Genomic DNA, 25,824 nt, shown 5'->3' with positions numbered 1-25,824 from the left:
AAAATTAAAAAAACTTTATTTTAGAATGATAAAAATAAATAAAATTCTTGTAGGAACATAAGTACTTTGAAACAAACAAATTGCATAGATTCAGCCTTTATATACGATCGAAGTTTAAATTATCATTATTTTAATTTATGAAACTCATTTTAGCAAGATAATTTTATTAAAACTTCAATAACCTTACTCTTGAATGGGTTTTAAATCTCAATAATAACAGAAAAAACATCTGAATGGTATCCAAGTGCCACGTGTCAGCCACTAGCTGTGAAGATATTCTTTTTACCATGTTTTTCCCCAATTTTTTCTCAAAGATTATTTTGTTATTGTTCTGTAATCAGATATAAAAATTATATAGAATTTTATTATTGATATTAGTACAGCTAAATGTCTTTTTAAATTCTGGTATTTAAAGAATTTTACTAACCTCTTTCGGGCATCACCAGGCACTTGTTTCGGTTCTCTCTCTCTCTCTCCTCTCTCTCTGGTTATGACTATAATATCGGGGTTTTAACACTGTATATTTAACATTTTAACATCTACTCAGGTCACATATATTAAACAAGCATATTGTTTCGTCTTAATCATACATGCATAATACCGGAACTTAAATAAATTTCTCCAGAAACAAAATGAATACATAATGGATGTTTTAATGAAGAAACCAATATAGAACCTTAATATAATAAGCAACAGTGAAATATAATTGCGTCCCCTCTAATTAAAGAGAACGCCTTGGGGGGAAACAAAAAAAAACTGAGCTTTGTGGGGTAGACTCGAAATATTTACACTGTTTCTTTATCAGTTTAATAATGTAAACGTATAAGCACCTGATACAAAAATAGAAAAAATGAAGTATAATTTTTCTAAGAAAATAAAATTTTCTAAATAATTATTTAAGTACAAATTTATCTTTCCAGCTAAAGATAATTAAATGAGGTATACATAATTAACAATGAGTAAAGACCAAGTAAGTGAGGTATACAAAGGGTGGCACAGACGAATTTTTGGGTCATTCTTACTTAGTGACTTAGTGCTCATTACACAAGGCTCTCCTTTGACAACGGCTACGAACATTGCAATAAATACCCCCTCATCAAGCCTACTAGTACGTAGCCAACAATCAACCCTTAACCAATCACCCCGGGTTTAGTTCTGTCCTTGTAGGTTTTGTGAATTTTGTTACATACGATGGCTCCCCATGTGCTCAGCCTCCAAGGAGTCTATCAGTAGGCCCTACTGGCCCATCTTTATTTCGCATCCTTGAATTAGCGGGAAAATGCGTTTTTCCTTTTAAACAATTGATATCAATACTGTTATTTGTTTTTGATGTTATGATTATTAAAGTATTATTAAAATCTTGTTAACATTTAAGACAATGAAATAATGCAAAAGATCCTTTTCAAAATCAAGGAAAGGGTAAACAGGGGGAGAAAAGTAGGGCGAATAAAATGACCCCTTTATGACTAAGCACTGTAGAGCCATCTATGTGTGAATACAATAAATAAACCTGTGTTACAGTGGGCATGGCATGTATTCTTGCCAAACGTGGCGATTGGGTTAAGAAAAAATTTCCAAATCTCCCAGCATGCTCAACTTCAACACCTCTACCCACAACCTCCAACATCAACCACCCTATCCTCCCTTATTAATACCCTTTCAGCCTTATTGCCACCTCCCATAACACTACCCCCTCAACACTACTCCATCTTCGTCACGCCCCCCCCCTTCTACTACCCCTATCTCTACAACAATCTTGAATACTCTCTTTAGCGCACCAAATGGGACCGATTTTTTTGATCCTCCAACATCTCCCTACTTGACAACACCCTTCTCTTCCAACAAGTCTCCAAAAACAAGTAGGTAAAGTCTCTTTCCGTAGCCGACCGACCCCTCCGTCTTGTCACAGTAACATCCGAAAACCAGGCTATAGCATAACAAAACTAACTGACCTATATGGTAACCCCATCCCCCCTCAATACTTGCACCGGAACAGTTTCAATCTCCCCAGCAAATTGCCCAATCTGACAAAGATTGGTCAGATTGTGGAGAAGACCTACTTGCCTGTCTCACTATGATGCAACATCAGTACAATGTTACTCCATTCTCCCCAGAGGTCATCGAAAGAAAACCCAAACATAGCCAAATTACCTTCCGTAGACATGCCCTTTCCCTTTAACGTCTACATAGGAGGAGAATCCCTCCTCTTCGTCCATCCCAACCCCCTCCACGTCAGTCCGAGAAGTTGTTGGCGTCCGGGACCCCCAGCCAAACATGGCCGTGCCAAAGCCAGAGGCCCACTATGTCCCCAAACCCGGGCCATACCGGATCTAACTGCTCTGCACAGGCGCGCACGTGTGTCAACTGTGGCGGCCCCCCATAATGTATTTTATGGGGGCTGCCCCACCGACAATTTGAGTCTGAGGTAGCAACTCTCAGATTCAAACTTGGACTCGCATTACGTGAAGCCAGACGGGAAAAGAACGTCGACGTGGTTCTCTTATCATTAACCCCAGTACTGACATTCTATCAATTCTCCTACCCCCCCTACATTAATCCCCCTCTTCTCCCTCCTATTTCCTCAGTAAAACTCTTTTGCCATCCTAAATCCAGATACTCCAATCTCTACTACAGATACTTCAATCAACCACTACAACCACAACACCTCCCTCTCCCTCCTCGAAATACCCGTAACAGACAGAACAAACGTTCCACCCCTCTTCCCCTACCACACAATCACCTCCACCTTCCTTTGCCCCTATGCTTGAGACACCAGTCCTCTCTCCCCCCTCATAAGAAACCCTTTTATCCCCAAAACTCCCCAACCAATCCTCAAAAGAAACTATAGAAAATATTCAAGATTACTTAATAAAAAACAGACACAACCTCCAAATCTTACAAACTGCTCCTTCCACACTCCAGTAACTGCTGATATCATCCTCCTCCTAACGATATCCCCCCTACCCCCAATCCTCCTACCCCCTCCTAACACAGCCCATCCCCCCGCCCCCAAAACCCTGCCCACATTAACCTCCCACCATCCCTCTACCCCTTTCCCACTCCCTCCTGGATACACACGTGAACCCCTTATGTCACAAGTATCCCATTCCTCAGACCTTCCATCTCCTAATACCCCTCCTAGTAGAACACCAACTCCCACACCTCTCCCATCTCAGACCTCTCAGTCCTTTTCCCACCCTCTAGCTGCTTCCCCCTCAAAATCTCCAACACGTACTACAATCTATATCAGTAAAGTATAACTATCCTTCATTGGAATATTCGCGGTTTCTGCTCCCACAGACCTGACCTTCGTCATATCCTTTCCTCTTATAACCCATCTATAGTATGCCTTCAAGAGACCTTCTTACAGATCCTCCAATACCAATCCCCAATTATCATTTTGTCTCTTCCCACAGTCCCTTTAGTCTCGTCCATACTTATCAATCAGAAAAACACCTTATGTCACACCTCCCTTTTAAACCAATGTTCCCTTGCACAGTTATTCGTATCTTCCTCATCGTTTGGATCACAGTGATTCAGTCTGCTTCTCCCCTTCCCACCCCATTGACTTTGTTGCTTTTGAAAATCTAATTTTCCCCAAATTCAAAACCCCCTTTCCTCATAGTTGGTGACTTTAATTGCCGCCACACTCTTTGGGGGGATTCTATCACAAACTCCCGAGGCCGATCTCTAGAGCGCTTCCTCTCCACAGCTGACCTTAAAATTTTTAAATCAGATCGCCCCACACACTTTTACACACGTACGCAATCTTTTTCATGCATTGGGCCTCTCTCTATCCCCCCCTTCTCTTCATATAGATTTCCACTGGTCAGTCTTAGACCACTTCCCTATAGTGACCACTTTCAGTTCCTTTCTCCTACTTCATACGTACCCTTTCCAACTCCCATGCTGGTGCTTTGATAGAGCTGATTGGCATACTTTCACCTCACTCTCTCATTCATACCCCTCCATCCTCCCTCATCTCCATTTCAGAAATGGTGGTGTTTCACAAATACAGTCTTAAGAGCTGCACATACAGCTATCCTCGAACCTCAAGACCAATACCTCCAAATGTTTTCCATGGTGGAATTCTGATTGCAAATAAAACACTTCGCTTAAAACGTGCAAACCTGGAACAGTTACCGCTACAAAAGAGGTACTCCAAATCAACTATCAGCCCTTATCTCCTTTAAAAGAGCATCTGCCTATCTTCGTCGTACAATCCGGAATAGTAAAACAAGTATTAGGGGAAGATCTTTTACAGGGAGGGGCAGAGCCCAAAAGGACAACAACTGAGTAAGAAGTCTTTACACCTCAGCTTAGGTAGGGCAATTCATTTAATAAACCCGCTATTGTAGTCACCACTGTTTGCAATGAATGTGACTGCATAGTTGTTTAATCAATCATGACCACATTGGTCACAGGGTATCAGGCTGTGGAGTGGCAGTGTTTGGTAGGGTGGCCTAGACACCCGCAATTCAACATTATGGGGGGGGGGGATGGGATGATATGGTAGGACAAAGTCCTGTCCAGAAAGTAATTTGCCAATGTTTCTAAAAGGCTTTAGTGACCTCTGGGGAAAGGTGTAGCATCAGTCCCTGAGGGAGGCAGGTAGGCCACCTCCACAATCTGAAATCTTGTAGATAGATTGCCAGGGTGAGGGGGGATGGAATGGGGTTTTCCCAAGAACTCCGTCAGGCGTCAGTTGCATCCAAATCCCAAACTAAAAGCACTATCAAGACAGGAATGATTAAGGAGACTTCGTCTGAGGGATAGCTAGAAGCAAGGGGCTGAGAGGGTATCAAGAAGAGGGCTGAGCTGGGCTAAGCCATAGTAAAAAGTTTGTAGGTTAGAAGGGTGGGGGTGTGAAAGAGTAGCATCAAGGTGGATAAGGCTGAAGAGTAGTAAAAAGGGGAAAAGCATAGATAAAAGTACGGGGGTGGGGGGAGTGAAGTAAAGTTGGAGAGGAAGGGCCCCTTTCTGGTTCGAGTAGAGACCTGGGTGGAGGTTTTGGCCTAGACCAAATGGTTAATGGTTAAAAGCAAGATAAATGTACTAGACATCTAAGATCATGTAGCACTACAGTTAATGTTAGGGAAGGGTGGTTGAGTTAGTGATTAGTTGTCTAAGCTGGGCAAAGGGAAATTTGGGGAGTGAAAGGGTTAGGGTCGGGTGTGGGTAAGGAGTTAGATTAGATGAAGGATATGTATGCGTTTGAGGAAAGAGAACGGTTTTTGAAGCAGAAAGGTGGGATTCTGTAAGGATGTTGATGGGTTGGGAGGTCGGTGAAGGGAGGATAGGTGGGGAAAGCAGAGGTGGGGGTTTGTTTCAAAAGTGGGCACGACAATAGGATGTGTGGGATTAAAAGGGGGAACATAAATAAGGAACATAAGGGGGGATCAGATTGTGACATCAGATAGGAGGTGTTAGATGGGTGTGGCCAATGCGTAATCGGGCGAGAGCGGTCCCCCAACGTCTGTTCCGATGAAATGGAGTGACCAGGAGGAGACTGATAGTTTTACAGAATGTAATTATTAGTGCGGAGGTTGACCAAAAGATTGCCATCGATTATACAAGAAGGTTTTAAATGTGGGTAATAACCATGGCTGGGATATGAGAAGCGTGGTTGGTATGATGTGGACATAGAGGCGTGGCGTGCTAGTGTATCTGCCTGTTCATTGCCGGGGATTCCAACATGGCTGGGCACCCAGCAAAATTTGATTGTTTTATGGCGTGTGGACAGGTAGAACAACCAGTTCTGGATCTTACAAACAAGGGGGTGGTGGTGTGTATGCTTTATGAGAGCTAATGAGTTACAGGAGTCAGTAAAAATTGAAAAAGAGGAAGAGGAGAGTGAGTATGTGTGTGTTTTAGAGCAAAAAGGAGGTGCATACAGTTCTGTAGTAAGGACACTGGATTCAGGAGGAAGGGAGTTTTTGAAAGTACGAGTTGGGAAGATACTGCAAAACAGCCCCGGGAAAGGTGGATTTGGAGCCATCAGTAATACGTGAAACTAGAGGAATGAGTGGAGACAGGTCAAGGAAATGTGTGAGAAGGTCAGTAGAGGGATATTGATTTTGGTGGGTCGGGGAAAACGAAGAGCAAATATGGGGGAGGTAAAGCCATGGAGGGACGGAATGGACAGAGAACGGGAGAGGTGGGAGAGGGGGGAAAGGGGAAGGGGAGAGGAGGGTATCCATGCGAGTGGAGAAAGGATAGGTAATCGTGGAGATAAAGCTAAGGTAAGAAGTAGGGGTTTGTGGGATAGTTAGTTTAGTGAGGGAAAATTGGTGGAATCGAACATAGCATCGGAGAGAGAGAAGGGCACGACGTCGAGATAGAGATGGTATGCCTGATTCAGTGTACAGGCTCTCAACTGGGGAGGAGCGAAAGGCGAAGACCACAGTGATGGATTGTATCAAGATGGGCAAGGAGAGAAGTTGAGGCAGAGGAGTAGATATGGCATCCATAATCAAGAGTGGAGAGGATCAAAGTAACATGAAGAGAAGGAGAGTTTTGCGATCTGACCCCCATGATATATGGGATAGATTTTTTAAGATTTGAAGACGGCAGAGAGCTTTTTCTTTAATGTGTAGATATGGTTCGCCAGGACGTTTGGAGTCAAAAATGGACACCTAGGAATTTGCCAGAGGAACGGCATTGGAGTGGAGTGCCATATAAGAAGAGTGGGGGTAGGGGACCTACACGTGAGCGAGAGAAAAGAATGGAGAAAGATTTAGAGGTAGAAAAGCGGAAGCCATGGTTTGTGGCCCAGGAAGATGCTGATGAGATTGCAGATTGAAGAAATTGGTAGAGATTTGGTGTGGATGTGCCAGGGGCATAGATGGTTAAATCATCAACATATAGTGATGACCGGGCTCCTGGTGGTAAAACAGACAATATCATTAACAGCAAGAAGGAATAAAGTGGTACTGAGCACACTGCCTTGTGGGACAACTTCGATTTGGGGAAAGAAAGATGATGTGGCAGAGGCGATTTTGACCTGGAAAGTGCGTTGGGAGAGGAAGGACTTTATGAAGACACCCATGTTTCCACGTATGCCTAGAGAGGACAATTGTTGGAGAATATGGTACCACCATGTCGTATCATATGCTTTTTCTAGATAAAAAAAAAATAGCTAGTACGGATTCATGGCGTGCAAATGCAGATGTAATATATGTCTCAAAGAGAAAGGGGTCAGCTGTGCTTCGGACGGCAAAAACCGAATTGAAGGAGAGAGAAGATTGTGAGATTCAAGATACCACATTAAGCGGAAGTTCACATTTTCCGCTCTAAATAATTTGCACAAGCAGCTAGTTAGCGCGATGGGGCGATAGTCTTGAGGAAGGGTACCCGATTTATTGGGTTTCAGGAAGGGAAGGATAAGAGCTTCTTGCCAATTAGAAGGGAAATTTCCTGATGTCCATATGTGGTTGTAAATTTTTAATAGGAAGGATAAGGAGGAAGATGGGAGTTGCCGGAGCATACGGTAGTGAATACCATCAGGGCCTTCATGAGTGTTACAGCACGATTGTAGGGCAGTAACGAGTTCAGAGGGAAAAAAATGGGGGATTATAGGACTCATCAGAGGAGGGGTGAAGGTAATGGGGGTACGTTCTTGGTGGTCTTAATAGAAGAGAAGTGTGGAGAAGGTGAGAACCACTACTGACCTGGCTGAAATAATCACCTAGTTCATTAGCGACTTGGAGAGGATCAGAAATGAGGCTATTTCGAATATGGAGGACAGGGGCAGGATGGGGGGGATGTTTGCCTGATAGTTGTGTATTGACTTTATGAGAGTTAATGAGTTACATAAGGGATTCACGTGCGTAAGGAGGGAGTGGAAGGGATAGAGGGGATGGTGGGAGGGTTAATGTGGGCGGGGGTTTGGGGGGGGGGGGGGATGGGCTGGGGGTTGGGAGGGGGTAGGAGGATAGGGTTTTAGGGGGATATTGTTAGGAGGAGGAGGATATCAGCAGTTACTTGGGGTGTGGAAGGAGCAGGAGTTGTAAGATTTGGAGGTTGAGTGTCAGTTTTCATTAGGTAATCTTGAATATTTCAATGGTTTCTTCTGAGTGGTTGGGGAGTTTTGGGGGGTAAAGGATTCTTGTGGGGGGGGGAAGAGAGACTGGTGTCTCAAGCATAGGAGCAAAGGAAGGTGGAGGGGGATTGGGGTGGTAGGGGAAGAGGGGTGGAAAAGTTTGTTCTGTCTGTTACGGGTAGTGCGAGGAGGGAGGGGGAAAGGGGTTGGATTGGTGGTGATTGAAGTATCTGTAGTAGAGATTGGAGTGTTGGATTTAGGATGGCAGAAGAGTTTGACTGGGAAGGTAGGAGGTAGAAGAGGGGGGGTTAGATGTAGGGGGGTGGGTTTAGGAGAATTGGTAGGAATGAGCAGTATTACTGGAGTAAGGAGTAAGGGAGAAAACCACGTCAACGTGCTTCTTGTCTGGCTTCACGTTAGTGCGAGTCCAAGTTTTAATCAGAGTCGCTACCTCAGACTCAAATTTATAGGTGGGACAACACCATAAAAATACATTATGGGGGGCCGCCACAGTTGGCACATGTGCGTGATTGTGCAGGGCAGTTAGATGGGTATGGCCAGGTTTGGGGACATAGTGGGCATCTGGCTGTGGAATGGCAATGTTTGGCTGGGTTTTCCCAGACGCCAACAATTTTGGCACTGACGTGGAGGGGGTTGGTATGGACGAAGAGGAGGGGTTCTCCTCTATGTAGACGTTAAAGGAAGGTCATGTTACGGAAGGTAATTTTGGTATGTTAGTGGGTTTCTTTCGATGAACCTCTGGGGGGAATGGAGTAGCATTGTACTGAGTTGCATCATAGTCTGAGACAGGCAAGTAGGAGATCTCCCAATCTGACCAATCTTTGTCATAGATTGGGCAATTTGCTGGGGAGATTGCAACTGTTCCCGTGCAAGTATTGGGGGGTTGGATGGGGTTTGCAAGGATGGGGTTACCAATAGGTCTGTTAGGTTGTTAATGCTATAGCTTGGTTTTCGGATGTTACGTGACAAGACGGGAAACGGTCGGGTCGGTACGGAAAGACTTACCCACTGTTTTGGGGGACATTGTTGGGAAAAGAAGGGTGTTGTCAGAGTAGGGAGCTGTGGGAGGGGTCATGAAAAAAACTGTCCATTTTGGCTGCACTGAAGAGGGGATTCAAAATTTTTGTAGAGATAGGGTAGTTTAAGGGGGGGCGTGACGAAGATGGAGTAGTGTTAAGGAAGGTAGCGTTATGGGGAGGTGGGCAAATAAGGCTGTAAGGTATTAATAAGGGAGGATGGGGTGGTTGATGTTGGAGGTTTTGGGGTAGAGGTGTTGAAGTTTAGATTGCTGGGAGAGTGGAAATGTTCCTTAAGGGTTGATTGTTGGTACTGTACTAGTAGGTATTGATGAGGGGTAGTTATTGCAGTGTTCGGAGCCGTGGTTTAAAGGAGAGCTGGGGTCAGGGAATTGGTGGGTTTACATCGTTGGGGCCATTTGATAAAGGGGCAAGCCTCATTTCCCCTAATAGTGGGGATAAGTTTTCATTACTGGCCAGGGTAAGCCTGGATTGTGTGGATAAAAACGGTCCACCCTTAGGTCCCTTGAGGGGTAAGGGCTAGATTACTAAATCAGGGAATACCGTGCTCATGGCTCCCTCAGGCCGTCAGGACTGGCACAAAGCCTTTCAGCACAGCTCTCACACCTTGAGTGGGTAGCAGGTGGTTTTGGTGAAGGGACAAACGAAAAGTGGGAAGGAAAAGACCATGGAAATTAGTCTAGTTGGGGGCCGAGTCCCAAGGTTGGGAGTTCCCCATCATTGGGTCCCAGTCTCTGCCTCCTAAGCCCCCCCCCCACGACAACAGGCAAGGGACTGGGGGGGGCCTAGACCAAAGCCAAAGCCATTTAGGAGGGGTGGGGGGAGTTAACATTGTCCAAGACCCTGGTGTTGGGGAACCTCTCCACTTTAAAAGAGGGGGCAAGCCTTATGCCCTTAAAGACAGTTAAGTCTTTTGTTAAGATCTAGAAACTAGTGGTAATACCATGCCCATTGTTTCTAGGCCATTTTGCTGGCCCAGATACTTATTAAATATTAGAAAGGGTTGTTTGGAGAGGGGAAAAAAAAAAAAAAATTAGGTCCACCTTTGTCCAAGACCTAATTGGAGTGAGGTGAAAGCAGGGAGAAGCATTAGACAGTGAAGCAAGTGCAAGAGTTTCCATTGTCAAATTTAGACCCTGAGTAATTTGTACCTAGTTTAGCTTCAAGGTTATTAGAGACCATGGGAATAAAGCTGGAAAACCATCCAGCCACTGGCTTTAAGCATTTCATAATTGCACCATTTAATTAAACACTTGTCCAAATATATATACCTGCTGTTAGGCTACTGCCCCCTTCAGCCCAATTCAGTCCTACCATGGCAAATTATTATATAAACTAGAGCATTTCATTAATAGAAATGCACAGTTAGGCAATTTTTAATTTGGTCAACTAGTCTAAACAGAAGCAATTTATGACAGGGCAGCTGGCTCAAAACGAGAGCTTTAAGAAATTTCTTCCCACCCCTTTAAGGGAAGAGATGGGCACAGGGGTAGCAATGTTGTCAAAGCAACATCTGAGGTTCTGGCCATGGTAGGAGTTTATACAGGTAAACTTGAAACCAGTAGTTTAATTTAAAATTATTTAATATAAAATTTTATATAGACTAGCGTCTTACAGTATCAAGACCAATCTTCAAGATGCGTCGTGTCCAAGTGCAAGACGCTTCAGTTTGTGCAAAAAGCAAGTCCTTATGAAGTCAGGACCTGCGTCTGTAGGTTAGTGGGCAGGTCATTAAACATGTCTTGGGGTACATCATCTGCAAGATCAAGAGTAGGTTTTAGTGCCAGAGTCGAAGTCATTTTCATATACAGCCTAGTCAAAGCAAGCAAGGTCAAGATCACAGCACATTAGAAGAACTGGTACATGTCTAGGGAAGAAGTGCATGGTTATAGAGCAAGTGCATACTTTAAGGCAAGGCCATAAAATTTGGGAGGTGTTTAGCTATGCATCTCAAACCTTTGCACCGACCTCCAATGCTATCCAATTGGTTTTAGCTCTATTGCTCTACTAGGGCATACCAAGTGTATTTGATGCAATCTAATAGAAGACTTCAGAACCAAAGCCTTACCTGAACAAGAATACTTCACATTGGACCATATAATTTGCTTCTGGGAGAAGCAGAAGAGACCTAGCCTGCCTCCTTTTAGGGTGCTGTCATATATGTTTCCAGAGTCAATGACTTGGTTGTTACCCTGTACAAGTAGAACTCATGGTACCAATATCAGGCCGGTGGTGAAGCAGCCAGCGGTAGGCAACTTTAGGGGTCCATCCAATGCTGCTATCATGCCAGAGCAAGGTTGCCTGAAAGAGCAACCATTACTCTTGCTAGCAGGATAGTCTGGCACTGCCCATTAGTCGCCCAATTACTTTAGCATTCAGTAACAGACTCCTTGCAAGTTATGTAGGCATATACTCTACCTGGTTTGTTGTAGAGCCAGTGAGCCACAAAGCATCCCGAAGTGCTGTGCCAGGGCCTGTAGTAGAGTCAATTAGCTTCAGAGTAACTCCTCTCTCTGCTTGGCCAAACCAGCTTTGTGGTCCCTTCTTCCACATCATGACATAGAACTTGGAATTGCTTTGGTAGCTGTGGGAAGAGCCGTGTTATACAAGGCCTGCTTGATAAAATGCAGGCACCATTATAATTTTAGTCTATACATACCTGAAGATAAAGCCAACAAAGTCATCATCACTGGTGTCCTCTATGAAGAAGGTCCCTTCAAAGTCGACATCCACAAGAGTATGGTCACCTGCAATTTCGTTTGGGGTTATTTGTGGCTCTTCAAGCAGAGACCTATCCTAAAGACTAGAGCCTTTCCAACATACATACCCACTGCTATAGCTGGGTCCGAGTTCAAGTCTGGTGAATTTCTGCACCATTGTCGTAGACAATCCATACTGGAGGAGTAGACGCCGTTTGTGGGTCTAGTGCCACCATTTGGAGTTGCCTAGGAAGTTTAAAGACATGATTCAAGTGGCTGGTCTAAAAGATCTACTCTTGGCTGTAGGGAGCACAAGCCCTTTGATACACTTAGTGGCCAAGCTTCTCACCTGAAATCGGTGGCATGCACATTTGGGTTGGCAATGCAGTTATCAGTCGTATCATCAATACCATCGTTGTCACTGTCTGAATCACAGGCATCACCTAACCCATCACCATCTACGTCCTGCTGGTCACCATTGGCTACATTTGGACAATTGTCCACACTGTCCTCCACACCATCACTGCAGAGGCTAGCACAGTATGTGGATTTAGGAGACTGCAGATTTAAAGCAAATATTTGCCATTAGCAAATTAAACAAAGTCCATTAATCCATGCTGTCAGAGTCGATGTTATCATCACATGCATCCCTAGTAGATCTTCATCTGCATCTTCTTGCCCAGGATTGTATGCTGGGGCAATTGTCACACAAGTCTCCAAAGCCATCTCCATCACCATCAGCTTGGTTGCATTTGCAGTCTTTGGACAGTTGTCAGCAGTATTTAGCAAGCCTGAGAGGAGAAGAGATTGAAATGCCATCTCGTTTCGTCAAGAGAGTAAAGGAGAGATTGGATGCCATCAGATACAAGTTACAAGCATACCATCATTGTCAATATCATCGTCGCATTTGTCGCCTGCACCATCCCCATCAACATCATTCTGGCTGGGGTTGGAGACTACAGGGCAGTTGTCACATACATCTCCATGTGTATCCGAGTCTCCATTCTGTTGCCCAGGGTTGGCTATTAGTGACAGTTATCCTGGAATTAAAGTGCAAGTTTAAATATTTAAGGGGGACCCATGTTAACATGCAAGATATCAGCATTTCTTTTTCATACCGAAGTATCGAGAAGTCCATCTCCATCAGCATCAGTATCACAAGCATCACCAATCCCGTCACCATCGGCATCCTCTTGCCCAGAATTTGGTCGGTTGACACAGTTATCCTTACGGCAGTATTTGCTCGAACAGCTCAGTTCAGTGTCTGGGAAGCCATCAAGGTCAGAGTCTGGAGCACAGTCTTGACCTTGACCAGCAAAGCCAACAGGACACTGGAGAGTAGTAAGCAAGTATTATTTATCACTTTTAATTCGGTAGAATCCTTCAGGACACTAGACATTCAAGTAGTAAGGTTGGAGTGCAGAACTAGGCACCTACCTGGAGGAGTGTGCACACTTGTCCATCACCAGTATAGCCAGCAAGGCAAGAGCAGGTTCTGCTACCAGCAGTATTGGTGCACTGAGCATTAGCATGGCACCCACCATTAGCCACCAGACACTCGTCCACATCTGTAGGGAGATGCAGCCATTTTACAAAGTGCTTAATCAGAAAGCTTTCAGTACTTGAATAGCAAGTGCATTTAGGAATATGCAGTCACTAGGACACTTGCCTGTGCAAGCTAGGCCATTCCCAGTGAACCCTGATGTGCAGGTGCAGTCACGGCTGCCTGGAGTATTGCTACACAGGGCATTTGCATCACAACCACCGTTGGCAACCAAGCACTCGTCCACATCTGCAGGAGTAGAAATAACACTCCTTGCAAATTGTACCTTGTCATTATGAAGTATTTCAGTTGTAGGAGGAGTTCAGTGCAAAACTGATTCTTGGCAAGAGTAGTCATGGTGGTTAACAATTTTCTAGCTAGTTGAAATTAAAGTTTGGTATCTAGTCAAGGCAAACTTGCATGTTTATCAACAAGCAAATTAAACTATGCAAATCTAACCAATTTGGCATACCATTTATCCATAGGTTTACTTACCAGTACATTGAAGTCCATCACCGTGTAACCAGGATGACAGGTGCAAGTTCTGCCACCAACATCATTTGTACAGTCTGCATTTGCATGGCACCCTCCATTAGCTACCAGACACTCGTCCACGTCTGTAGGGTATTGCAGCAACAGGTTTTAAGTGCTGTACCAGAGCCTAGGAAAGGTGTGCAAGCAAAAGTCCCAATAGCTGTAAATCATTGCCAAATGTACTTGCCTGTGCAAACTAGGCCATTCCCAGTGAACCCTGATGTGCAGGTGCAGTCACGGCTGCCTGGAGTATTGCTACACAGGGCATTGCATCACAACACCGTTGGCAACCAAACAACTCGTCCACATCTGCAAGAAAGAGGGTCAGACAAGATACCTGCAAGCCATGGTTTTTACTATAAAATAGAAATGCTACAACCAGAGCAAGTAACACCATTCCCAGAGAAGCCTGGGAGACATGTGCAGGTTCTTGAACCAGCTGTGTTTGACACCTGCATTTGCATCACAGCCTCCATTGTAACAAGGCACTCATCGATATCTGTAGAAGCAGATGCATTAGCCTAGAGTATTAACCTTGCACACCTCGGCCAACATCAACATTTGTTATACTTACCAGAGCAAGTAAAGCCATCCCCAGTGTAACCTGATGCACAAGTACAGTCTCGGCTGCCTGGAGTATTGCTACACAAGGCATTTGTACACAGCCACCGTTGGAACCAAGCATTCATCGATATCTGATGATGAACAAGCAATTAGCCAACTTAATAATTATTGCAATAATTTAGAAGTCTGCTTCTGCAAGCATGCTCACCTTGGCAGGCAAAGCCATCACCAGTGTACCCTGCTAAACACTCGCACCGGTAACTGCCGTCAGTATTCGTGCAGCTAGCCATTGCAGAACAGCCGCCGTTGGCACCGGCACATTCATCAACATCTGGAAATATGCAATTTTAGTAGGGAGTAACCTTAGGGGTGTGTGGGAGCCATAAAATGGGACATGCTATAGACAAATGCACACTTCCTTACCTGTACACGAATATCCATCACCACTGTAACCTGCCTTGCAAGTGCAACTCACACCGCCATTAATAGTTGCACAATCTGCATTACCATGGCAACCACCGTTATTTGCCAGGCATGGGTCTGAAATTTAGAATTGTATTAGGTTTAATACAAATAAATTTATTGCTAGTGCAACACTTGCTGTTCAGACCAAGTCCGAGGTCATGGCCTAAAATGTCCTTGCTCACATACTGCGAGTCAAAACCATTTAGATTTGACATTAAGGAGTTTTAACCAGAATCTGCATACCTGTAGTCTCGTCAGGACACATGCCCTGGGGAATGCTACAGCGGGTGAAGTAGTCATGCAAATTCATTTCATGGTCTTCCACACATGCTCCCCCATCACCAGCATCATCAGCTTTCCACACATAACCATGGGGGCACTGGTAGCGGGCACGCTTCATTAGGCCACCAATAATCAGGCATTCATAGTAGCTGCGGCGGTCGAGGGGATCTGGGGAAACCCGCCTTCCTCATAGCACACATTGCTCGTGAGCAAGGATCTTCACAAGCTCCTGTTACCTCGTTGAACAGCGTTCCACTGGGGCACATGAACAGTCTCTGCAGCCACCCATGTTGAAGCGAGATGCAAGAGTAATATTCAGTGCAGTCTTCGAGCTTTGCAAAGACACCAGGCCGTTCACAAGCTGGAAGGCTGGCTTGGTTGCGACACTGATTAAGGGTCTCATCAAACACCATACCATCAGGGCACACGTGATCCTCAGGGCTGGATCCAGTGGAGGAGCAGCTAAAGAACTTCTGTGGGTCATAGAGATCACGGACAAACGCGTCTCCACTCTGGCAGGTACATATAGCTGGAAGCCCTGGGTAGCATACTGCACCTCCATAGGTAGTCTTAATACTGCAGGATCTTGTGCTGGTGCACTGGCGGACAAAGGCCTGCCCTTTTACACACATGACCATGGTCCTGCAGTCAGCACACACGAAGCCATCAGGCTGACCTTCACACAAGTAGGAGTACTTGGGATATGCTGTAGTAACACTGCGCTCACTTCGGGAGCGACACTGAAATTAAAGAATTTAAGCATTAGATCCACATGTTGTAGTTATGCGATGTACTAGGTCCAGTGCTGGGATACCTACTTGCATTTCACCGTTGCACGTCCTGGAGGTGGTATTGTAGACAAATCCATTACAGTCATCAAATGACACTTCATAGCCCCCAGTACCATCAGGTATGCAGTCGAAAAAACCATCACATGTATTTGGAGTGGGGTACCTGCCCTCTCTCAAACACTCTACCCTGGGGTTTAGGGAAAAAAGAAAGTCAGTGCAAGTCAAGATACATAAAAGAACCAGGTGTACGACACTAAGCCTGTTTGAGTACTTACCCTTTCGTCGGCATGGCCACTGCCGTCCCAGCAACCACCTGAATGGAAGGAAGCAGTTTTTAGATTAAATTTTGCCATAAAATTTATATTTATTCGGTCACATAGGGCCAGAGCTCAGAGCTACCTAGAGATCAACTTTTAGTTCTTACTAGGTACAAGTTATTTTTGTAAAAGAATAAGGCTTTACTTTTCCGGCCTTGTCAGCAATAGCTATGCACAATCCAGAGAAAGCTCCAAGCGAGCTGTACATTTTGCTCATCTTAACACTTGGGGCATCTTGCAAGCCTAGAACCTAGGCCTTGCTCCCTACCATTTGTAGGTTAGGACAATGCAGCCCAAGTAAAGAAAAAAATTGGGCCATATTAGGGCCTAGTGGGCCGACCAGCCATATAAATACATGGTCACTTTGCGATTACGACTCTACTGCAGCAGCAGTTTAAAGAATCGTTCACTAAAAAGTAGGCAGTAGCGACCAGCTCTCGATCTGTGCGTTGCCGTTGCTAAAGTCAATTTTAAAATAAAATTGAGATGGGAAAACCTTTATCCCCCCCAAAAAAAAAAAATCAGTCCAGCTAGATCTGGGATCCGTGCCCATGATCTTTATATCCAGACCACCATTCTGCTGGAAAGACCGCACTTAACCCTAATCTTGTAATGGAGGGCAAGTGCCAAGTGGGACAGTTATGCTCTAAAGCTGCTAAAAAAGGCAGTTTTACATGGAAATCTGGTAGATATAAGAGCCTTGCAACCATCTACCTCTATGCTCAAGTAGAAAACTACACTTGTTTAAAGTATGCATGCATTAAAATGTATTTCTTCAGGAGTAGCCGTGTGGACATGGAATCACAAGTTTCATCCAGCCCAAGTATTAAGCGTTACTCTCAGACTGAGTCCTTATGGTATGGGGAATAAGGCAAGGGAGGCAAATATGCCTGCATTAAAGATCTTTCACTTGACTACAGACAAACTTCATTTAAGCACATTTGAATACGACTACATTTCTCGGTGTTATCAATTAGTTCTACACCTTCGGCCCTTCTTACCCCAAGAATTATCGTAAACGACATCATCTTGAAGATGTGCTTTCACAAGCGCTTGCTCAGCCATTTATAGTAATTGAAACTAGCAATACTGGAAAGCAATGGAGTCACGCAGTCAGGAGCCACTATATGGCTGCGCCGATCATGCCATCTATACGCAGCGACAATTGTTAGTGCGCACTTTGTTCTCATTTCGCCTGTGTTAATCTTAGTTCTGAAATTCTTAACATAACTTAGGGACATGCTTAGTCTAAACTAAAATACTCCGGCCTAGCCTGATGTTAGGCTAATTATCATGGTCAAAGGGCGCGGAAACACAAGTGTAATGGAAAACGGGACCAAGTGAGCCGAAAAGAACATCCCAAAGGCAGCACAGAGTGCGATTCGAGTCGGGGATGATAACAAAGTTTTAGACAAAATTTAAATTTTTAAAGCAAAAAAAAAAAAGAAAGAAAAAAGAGAGAAGAAATATATATATATATATATATATATTTTATATATATTATATTTATATATATATATATAAAAATATATATATATACTCTCTCTCTTTATTCAACCATTTCCCCTTTTATTCAACTATTTTTTGTCTTTATCTTTGTCTCCAAGGATGGTTCTCTCTCGCGTTCTCCCTCCCTCCCCCCCACCCCCCTTTCTCTCGCTGCAAGTGTGTGTGTGTGTGTGTGTAAATATGTAATATAGTATATATATATATATATATTATATATATATATATATATAATATATATATATATATATATAATATATATGTATGCATGTATACAATATATAATATATATGTAATATATGTATATTTTATATATTATATATATATATATATATTTTATAATAATATTTTACATATATATATATAATATATATATATATATAATATTACATATATATATATATATATAAAATATATATATATATATATATATATATATATATACTATAATATAAAATATATATATATATATATATATACATATATTACATATTTACACACACACACACACAAAACATGCAGCGAGAGAAAAGGGGGTGGGAGGGAGGGAGGGGAGAAAGCGAGAGAGAACCATACTTGGAGACAAAGATAAAGAACAAAATAGTTGAATCAAAGGGAAATGGTTGAATAAAGAGAGAGAGTATATATATATATATATATATATATATATATAATATAATATATAATATATATATATATATAAAATATATTTCTTCTCCTTTTTTTTCTTTTTTTTTGCTTTGAAAATTTAAATTTTGTCTAAAACTTTGTTATCATCCCCGACTCGAATCGCACTCTGTGCTGCCTTGGGATGTTCTTTCGGTCACTTGGTCGCTTTCCATTACAGCTTGTGTTTCCGCGACCTTTGACCATGATAATTAGCCTAACATAGGCTAGGCCGGAGTATTTTAGTTTAGACTAAGCCATGTCCCCTAAGTTATGTAAGAATTTCAGAAAATAAGATTTAAAACAGGCGAAATGAGAACAAGTGCGCACTAACAATTGTCGCTGCGTATAGATGGCATGATCGGCGCAGCAAAATAGTGGCTCCTGACTGCGTGACTCCATTGCTTTCCAGTATTGTAGTTTCAATTACTATAAATGGCTGAGCAGCGCTTGTGAAAGCACATCTTCAAGATGATGTCGTTTACGATAATTCTTGGGGGGAAGAAGGGCCGAAGGTGTAGAACTAATGATAACACCGAGAAAAGTAGTCGTATTCAAATGTGCTTAAATGAAGTTTGTCTGTAGTCAAGTGAAAGATCTTTAATGCAGGCATATTTGCCTCCCTTGCCTTATTCCCCATACCATAAGGACTCAGTCTGAGAGTAACGCTTAATACTTGGGCTGGATGAAACTTGTGATTCCATGTCCACACGGCTACTCCTGAAGAAATACATTTTAATGCATGCATACTTTAAACAAGTGTAGTTTTCTACTTGAGCATAGAGGTAGATGGTTGCAAGGCTCTTATATCTACCAGATTCCATGTAAAAACTGCCTTTTTTAGCAGCTTAGAGCATAACTGTCCCACTTGGCACTTGCCCTCCATTACAAGATTAGGGTTAAGTGCGGTCTTTCCAGCAGAATGGTGGTCTGGATATAAAGATCATGGGCACGGATCCCAGATCTAGCTGGACTGATTTTTTTTTTTTTGGGGGGGGAAAAGGTTTTCCATCAATTTTATTTTAAAATTGACTTTAGCAACGGCAACGCACAGATCGAGAGATGGTCGCTACTGCCTACTTTTTAGTGAACGATTCTTTAAACTGCTGCTGCAGTGGATTCGTAATCGCAAAGTGACCATGTATTTGTATGGCTGGTCGGCCCACTAGGCCCTAATATGGCCCAATTTTTTTCTTTACTTGGGCTGCATTGTCCTAACCTACAAATGGTAGGGAGCAAGGCCTAGGTTCTAGGCTTGCAAGATGCCCCAAGTGTTAAGATGAGCAAAATGTACAGCTCGCTTGGAGCTTTCTCTGGATTGTGCATAGCTATTGCTGACAAGGCCGGAAAAGTAAAGCCTTATTCTTTTACAAAAATAACTTGTACCTAGTAAGAACTAAAAGTTGATCTCTAGGTAGCTCTGAGCTCTGGCCCTATGTGACCGAATAAATATAAATTTTATGGCAAAATTGTCTAAAACTGCTTCCTTCCATTCAGGTGGTTGCTGGGACGGCAGTGGCCATGCCGACGAAAGGGTAAGTACTCAAACAGGCTTAGTGTCGTACACCTGGTTCTTTTATGTATCTTGACTTGCACTGACTTTCTTTTTCACTAAACCCCAGGGTAGAGTGTTTGAGAGAGGGCAGGTACCCCACTCCAAATACATGTGATGGTTTTTTCGACTGCATACCTGATGGTACTGGGGGCTATGAAGTGTCATTTGATGACTGTAATGGATTTGTCTACAATACCACCTCCAGGACGTGCAACGGTGAAATGCAAGTAGGTATCTCAGCACTGGACCTAGTACATAACATCACATAACTACAACATGTGGATCTAATGCTTAAATTCTTTAATTTCAGTGTCGCTCCCGAAGTGAGCGCAGTGTTACTACAGCATATCCCAAGTACTCCTACTGTGTGAAGGTCAGCCTGATGGTTCGTGTGTGCTGACTGCAGGACCATGGGTCATTGTGTGTAAAAGGCAGGCCTTTGTCCGCCAGTGCACCAGCGCAAGATCCTGCAGTATTAAGACTACCTATGGAGGTGCAGTATGCTACCCAGGGCTTCCAGCTGAATGTACCTGCCAGAGTGGAGACGCGTTTGTCCGTGATCTCTATGACCCACAGAAGTTCTTTAGCTGCTCCTCCACTGGATCCAGCCCTGAGGATCACGTGTGCCCTGATGGTATGGTGTTTGATGAGACCCTTAATCAGTGTCGCAACCAAGCCAGCCTTCCAGCTTGTGAACGGCCTGGTGTCTTTGCAAAGCTCGAAGACTGCACTGAATATTACTCTTGCATCTCGCTTCAACATGGGTGGCTGCAGAGACTGTTCATGTGCCCCAGTGGAACGCTGTTCAACGAGGTAACAGGATCTTGTGAAGATCCTTGCTCACGGACAATGGTGTGCTATGAGGAAGGCAGGTTCCCAGATCCCTCGACCGCCGCAGCTACTATGAATGCCTGATTATTGGTGGCCTAATGAAGCGTGCCCGCTACCAGTGCCCCCATGGTTATGTGTGGAAAGCTGATGATGCTGGTGATGGGGGAGCATGTGTGGAAGACCATGAAATGAATTTGCATGACTACTTCACCCGCTGTAGCATTCCCCAGGGCATGTGTCCTGACGAGACTACAGGTATGCAGATTCTGGTTAAAACTCCTTAATGTCAAATCTAAATGGTTTGACTAGCAGTATGTGAGCATGGACAACATTTTAGGCCATGACCTCAGACTTGGTCTGAGCAGCAAGTGTTGCACTAGCAATAAATTTTTAATTTGTATTAAACCTAATACAATTCTAAATTTCAGACCCATGCCTGGCAAATAACGGTGGTTGCCATGGTAATGCAGATTGTGCAACTATTAATGGCGGTGTGAGTTGCACTTGCAAGGCAGGTTACAGTGGTGATGGATATTCATGTACAGGTAAGGAAGTGTGCAATTGTCTATAGCATGTCCCATTTTATGGCTCCCACACCCCCTAGGTTACTCCCTACTAAAATTGCATATTTCCAGATGTTGATGAATGTGCCGTGGCCAACGGCGGCTGTTCTGCAATGGCTAGCTGCACGAATACTGACGGCAGTTACCGGTGCGAGTGTTTAGCAGGGTACACTGGTGATGGCTTTGCCTGCCAAGGTGAGCATGCTTGCAGAAGCAGACTTCTAAATTATTGCAATAATTATTAAGTTGGCTAATTGCTTGTTCATCATCAGATATCGATGAATGCTTGGTTGCCAACGGTGGCTGTGGTACAAATGCCTTGTGTAGCAATACTCCAGGCAGCCGAGACTGTACTTGTGCATCAGGTTACACTGGGGATGGCTTTACTTGCTCTGGTAAGTATAACAAATGTTGATGTTGGCCGAGGTGTGCAAGGGTTAATACTCTAGGCTAATGCATCTGCTTCTACAGATATCGATGAGTGCCTTGTTAACAATGGAGGCTGTGATGCAAATGCAGGGTGTCAAAACACAGCTGGTTCAAGAACCTGCACATGTCTCCCAGGCTTCTCTGGGAATGGTGTTACTTGCTCTGGTTGGTAGCATTTCTATTTTTATAGTAAAAACCATGGCTTGCAGGTATCTTGTCTGACCCTCTTTCTTGCAGATGTGGACGAGTGTTTGGTTGCCAACGGTGGTTGTGATGCAAATGCCCTGTGTAGCAATACTCCAGGCAGCCGTGACTGCACTGCACATCAGGGTTCACTGGGAATGCCTAGTTTGCACAGGCAAGTACATTTGGCAATGATTTACAGCTATTGGGACTTTTGCTTGCACACCTTTCCTAGGCTCTGGTACAGCACTTAAAACCTGTTGCTGCAATACCCTACAGACGTGGACGAGTGTCTGGTAGCTAATGGAGGGTGCCATGCAAATGCAGACTGTACAAATGATGTTGGTGGCAGAACTTGCACCTGTCATCCTGGTTACACCGGTGATGGACTTCAATGTACTGGTAAGTAAACCTATGGATAAATGGTATGCCAAATTGGTTAGATTTGGCATAGTTTAATTTGCTTGTTGATAAACATGCAAGTTTGCCTCGATAAATGCCAAACTTTAAATTTCAACTAGCTGGTGAAATTGTTAACCACCATGACTACTTGCTAAGAATCAGTTTTGCACTGAACTCCTCCTACAACTGAAATTACCTTCATAAATGACAAGGGTGCAATTTGCAAATGGTGTTATTTCTACTCTTGCAGATGTGGACGAGTGCTTGGTTGCCAACGGTGGTTGTGATGCAAATGCCCTGTGTAGCAATACTCCAGGCAGCCGTGACTGCACCTGCACATCAGGGTTCACTGGGAATGGCCTAGCTTGCACAGGCAAGTGTCCTAGTGACTGCATATTCCTAAATGCACTTGCTATTCAAGTACTGAAAGCTTTCTGATTAAGCACTTTGTAAAATGGCTGCATCTCCCTACAGATGTGGACGAGTGTCTGGTGGCTAATGGTGGGTGCCATGCTAATGCTCAGTGCACCAATACTGCTGGTAGCAGAACCTGCTCTTGCCTTGCTGGCTATACTGGTGATGGACAAGTGTGCACACTCCTCCAGGTAGGTGCCTAGTTCTGCACTCCAACCTTACTACTTGAATGTCTAGTGTCCTGAAGGATTCTACCGAATTAAAAGTGATAAATAATACTTGCTTACTACTCTCCAGTGTCCTGTTGGCTTTGCTGGTCAAGGTCAAGACTGTGCTCCAGACTCTGACCTTGATGGCTTCCCAGACACTGAACTGAGCTGTTCGAGCAAATACTGCCGTAAGGATAACTGTGTCAACCGACCAAATTCTGGGCAAGAGGATGCCGATGGTGACGGGATTGGTGATGCTTGTGATACTGATGCTGATGGAGATGGACTTCTCGATACTTCGGTATGAAAAAGAAATGCTGATATCTTGCATGTTAACATGGGGTCCCCTTAAATATTTAAACTTGCACTTTATTCCAGGATAACTGTCCATAATAGCCAACCCTGGGCAACAAGATGGAGACTCGGATACACATGAGATGTATGTGGACAACTGCCCTGTAGTCTCCAACCCCAGCCAGAATGATGTTGATGGGGATGGTACAGGCGACAAATGCGACGATGATATTGACAATGATGGTATGCTTGTAACTTGTATCTGATGGCATCCAATCTCTCCTTTACTCTCTTGACGAAACGAGATGGCATTTCAATCTCTTCTCCTCTCAGGCTTGCTAAATACTGCTGACAACTGTCCAAAGACTGCAAATGGCAACCAAGCTGATGGTGATGGAGATGGCTTTGGAGACTTGTGTGACAATTGCCCCAGCTACCAATCCTGGGCAAGAAGATGCAGATGAAGATCTACTAGGGGATGCATGTGATGATAACATCGACTCTGACAGGCATGGATTAATGGACTTTGTTTAATTTGCTAATGGCAAATATTTGCTTTAAATCTGCAGTCTCCCTAAATCCACATACTGATGCTAGCCTCTTGCAGTGATGGTGTGGAGGACAGTGTGGACAATTGTCCAAATGTAGCCAATGGTGACCAGCAGGACGTAGATGGTGATGGGTTAGGTGATGCCTGTGATTCAGACAGTGACAACGATGGTATTGATGATACGACTGACAACTGCTTGCTAATCCCAAATTCGGACCAGAAGGATACCGACGGGAATGGCCGTGGCGACGCTTGCACCTCTGACTTTGATGGTGACAAAATTGTAGACTCGGATGATAACTGCATTGCCAACCCAAATGTGCATGCCACCGACTTCAGGTGAGAAGCTTGGCCACTAAGTGTATCAAAGGGCTTGTGCTCCCTACAGCCAAGAGTAGATCTTTTAGACCAGCCACTTGAATCATGTCTTTAAACTTCCTAGGCAACTCCAAATGGTGGCACTAGACCCACAAACGGCGTCTACTCCTCCAGTATGGATTGTCTACGACAATGGTGCAGAAATTCACCAGACGTGAACTCGGACCCAGCTATAGCAGTGGGTATGTATGTTGGAAAGGCTCTAGTCTTTAGGATAGGTCTCTGCTTGAAGAGCCACAAATAATCCCAAATGAAACTGCAGGTGACCATACTCTTGTGGATGTCGACTTTGAAGGGACCTTCTTCATAGAGGACACCAGTGATGATGACTTTGTTGGCTTTATCTTCAGGTATGTATAGACTAAAATTATAATGGTGCCTGCATTTTATCAAGCAGGCCTTGTATAACACGGCTCTTCCCACAGCTACCAAAGCAATTCCAAGTTCTATGTCATGATGTGGAAGAAGGGACCACAAAGCTGGTTTGGCCAAGCAGAGAGAGGAGTTACTCTGAAGCTAATTGACTCTACTACAGGCCCTGGCACAGCACTTCGGGATGCTTTGTGGCTCACTGGCTCTACAACAAACCAGGTGAGTGCCTGCATAACTTGCAGGGAGTTTGTTACTGAATGCTAAAGTAATTGGGTGACAAATGGGCAGTGCCAGACTATCCTGCTAGCAAGAGTAATGGTTGCTCTTTCAGGCAACCTTGCTCTGGCATGATAGCAGCATTGGATGGACCCCTAAAGTTGCCTACCGCTGGCTGCTTCACCACCGGCCTGATATTGGTACCATGAGGTTCTACTTGTACCAGGGTAACAACCAAGTCATTGACTCTGGAAACATATATGACAGCACCCTAAAAGGAGGCAGGCTAGGTCTCTTCTGCTTCTCCCAGAAGCAAATTATATGGTCCAATGTGAAGTATACTTGTTCAGGTAAGGCTTTGGTTCTGAAGTCTTCTATTAGATTGCATCAAATACACTTGGTATGCCCTAGTAGAGCAATAGAGCTAAAACCAATTGGATAGCATTGGAGGTCGGTGCAAAGGTTTGAGATGCATAGCTAAACACCTCCCAAATTTTATGGCCTTGCCTTAAAGTATGCACTTGCTCTATAACCATGCACTTCTTCCCTAGACATGTACCAGTTCTTCTAATGTGCTGTGATCTTGACCTTGCTTGCTTTGACTAGGCTGTATATGAAAATGACTTCGACTCTGGCACTAAAACCTACTTCTTGATCTTGCAGATGATGTACCCCAAGACATGTTTAATGACCTGCCCACTAACCTACAGACGCAAGTCCTGACTTCATAAGGACTGCTTTTGCACAAACTAAAGCGTCTTGCACTTGGACACGACGCATCTTGAAGATTGGTCTTGATACTGTAAGACGCTAGTCTATATAAAATTTTATATTAAATAATTTTAAATTAAACTACTGGTTTCAAGTTTACCTGTATAAACTCCTACCATGGCCAGAACCTCAGATGTTGCTTTGACAACATTGCTACCCCTGTGCCCATCTCTTCCCTTAAAGGGGTGGGA

General features: G+C 43.9%; 2 pseudogenes across 2 annotated transcripts; one reads left to right on the top strand and one right to left on the bottom strand.

Annotated features, from left to right (window-relative positions):
- Window positions 1-10,664: 10,664 nt before the first annotated feature.
- On the bottom strand, window positions 10,665-17,395 carry LOC119583536 (annotated as a pseudogene). Its single transcript, XR_005229706.1, has 21 exons — window positions 17,296-17,395; window positions 16,253-16,290; window positions 16,005-16,164; window positions 15,148-15,926; window positions 14,863-14,979; window positions 14,648-14,770; window positions 14,450-14,570; window positions 14,255-14,374; window positions 14,063-14,184; window positions 13,837-13,958; window positions 13,468-13,590; window positions 13,236-13,366; window positions 12,917-13,129; window positions 12,680-12,838; window positions 12,419-12,589; window positions 12,148-12,324; window positions 11,927-12,044; window positions 11,759-11,846; window positions 11,518-11,683; window positions 11,168-11,400; window positions 10,665-10,855 (listed from the first exon to the last, which is right to left on the bottom strand). The product of XR_005229706.1 is annotated as a cartilage oligomeric matrix protein-like (transcript).
- A 1,516-nt stretch (window positions 17,396-18,911) lies between these two features.
- On the top strand, window positions 18,912-25,604 carry LOC119583537 (annotated as a pseudogene). The gene is made up of 21 exons (XR_005229707.1): window positions 18,912-18,964; window positions 19,964-20,001; window positions 20,089-20,248; window positions 20,332-21,107; window positions 21,281-21,397; window positions 21,488-21,610; window positions 21,688-21,810; window positions 21,887-22,009; window positions 22,082-22,202; window positions 22,307-22,429; window positions 22,680-22,802; window positions 22,904-23,034; window positions 23,141-23,353; window positions 23,431-23,589; window positions 23,680-23,855; window positions 23,954-24,235; window positions 24,339-24,456; window positions 24,537-24,624; window positions 24,700-24,865; window positions 24,978-25,212; window positions 25,526-25,604. The product of XR_005229707.1 is annotated as a cartilage oligomeric matrix protein-like (transcript).
- Window positions 25,605-25,824: the final 220 nt, after the last annotated feature.

This window comes from Penaeus monodon, chromosome 17, assembly GCF_015228065.2.
Source record: "Penaeus monodon isolate SGIC_2016 chromosome 17, NSTDA_Pmon_1, whole genome shotgun sequence".
NCBI classification, from domain to species: domain Eukaryota; kingdom Metazoa; phylum Arthropoda; class Malacostraca; order Decapoda; family Penaeidae; genus Penaeus; species Penaeus monodon.
Note: the sequence above shows the minus strand (reverse complement) of the source record. Positions and strands in the feature narration are given on the sequence as shown.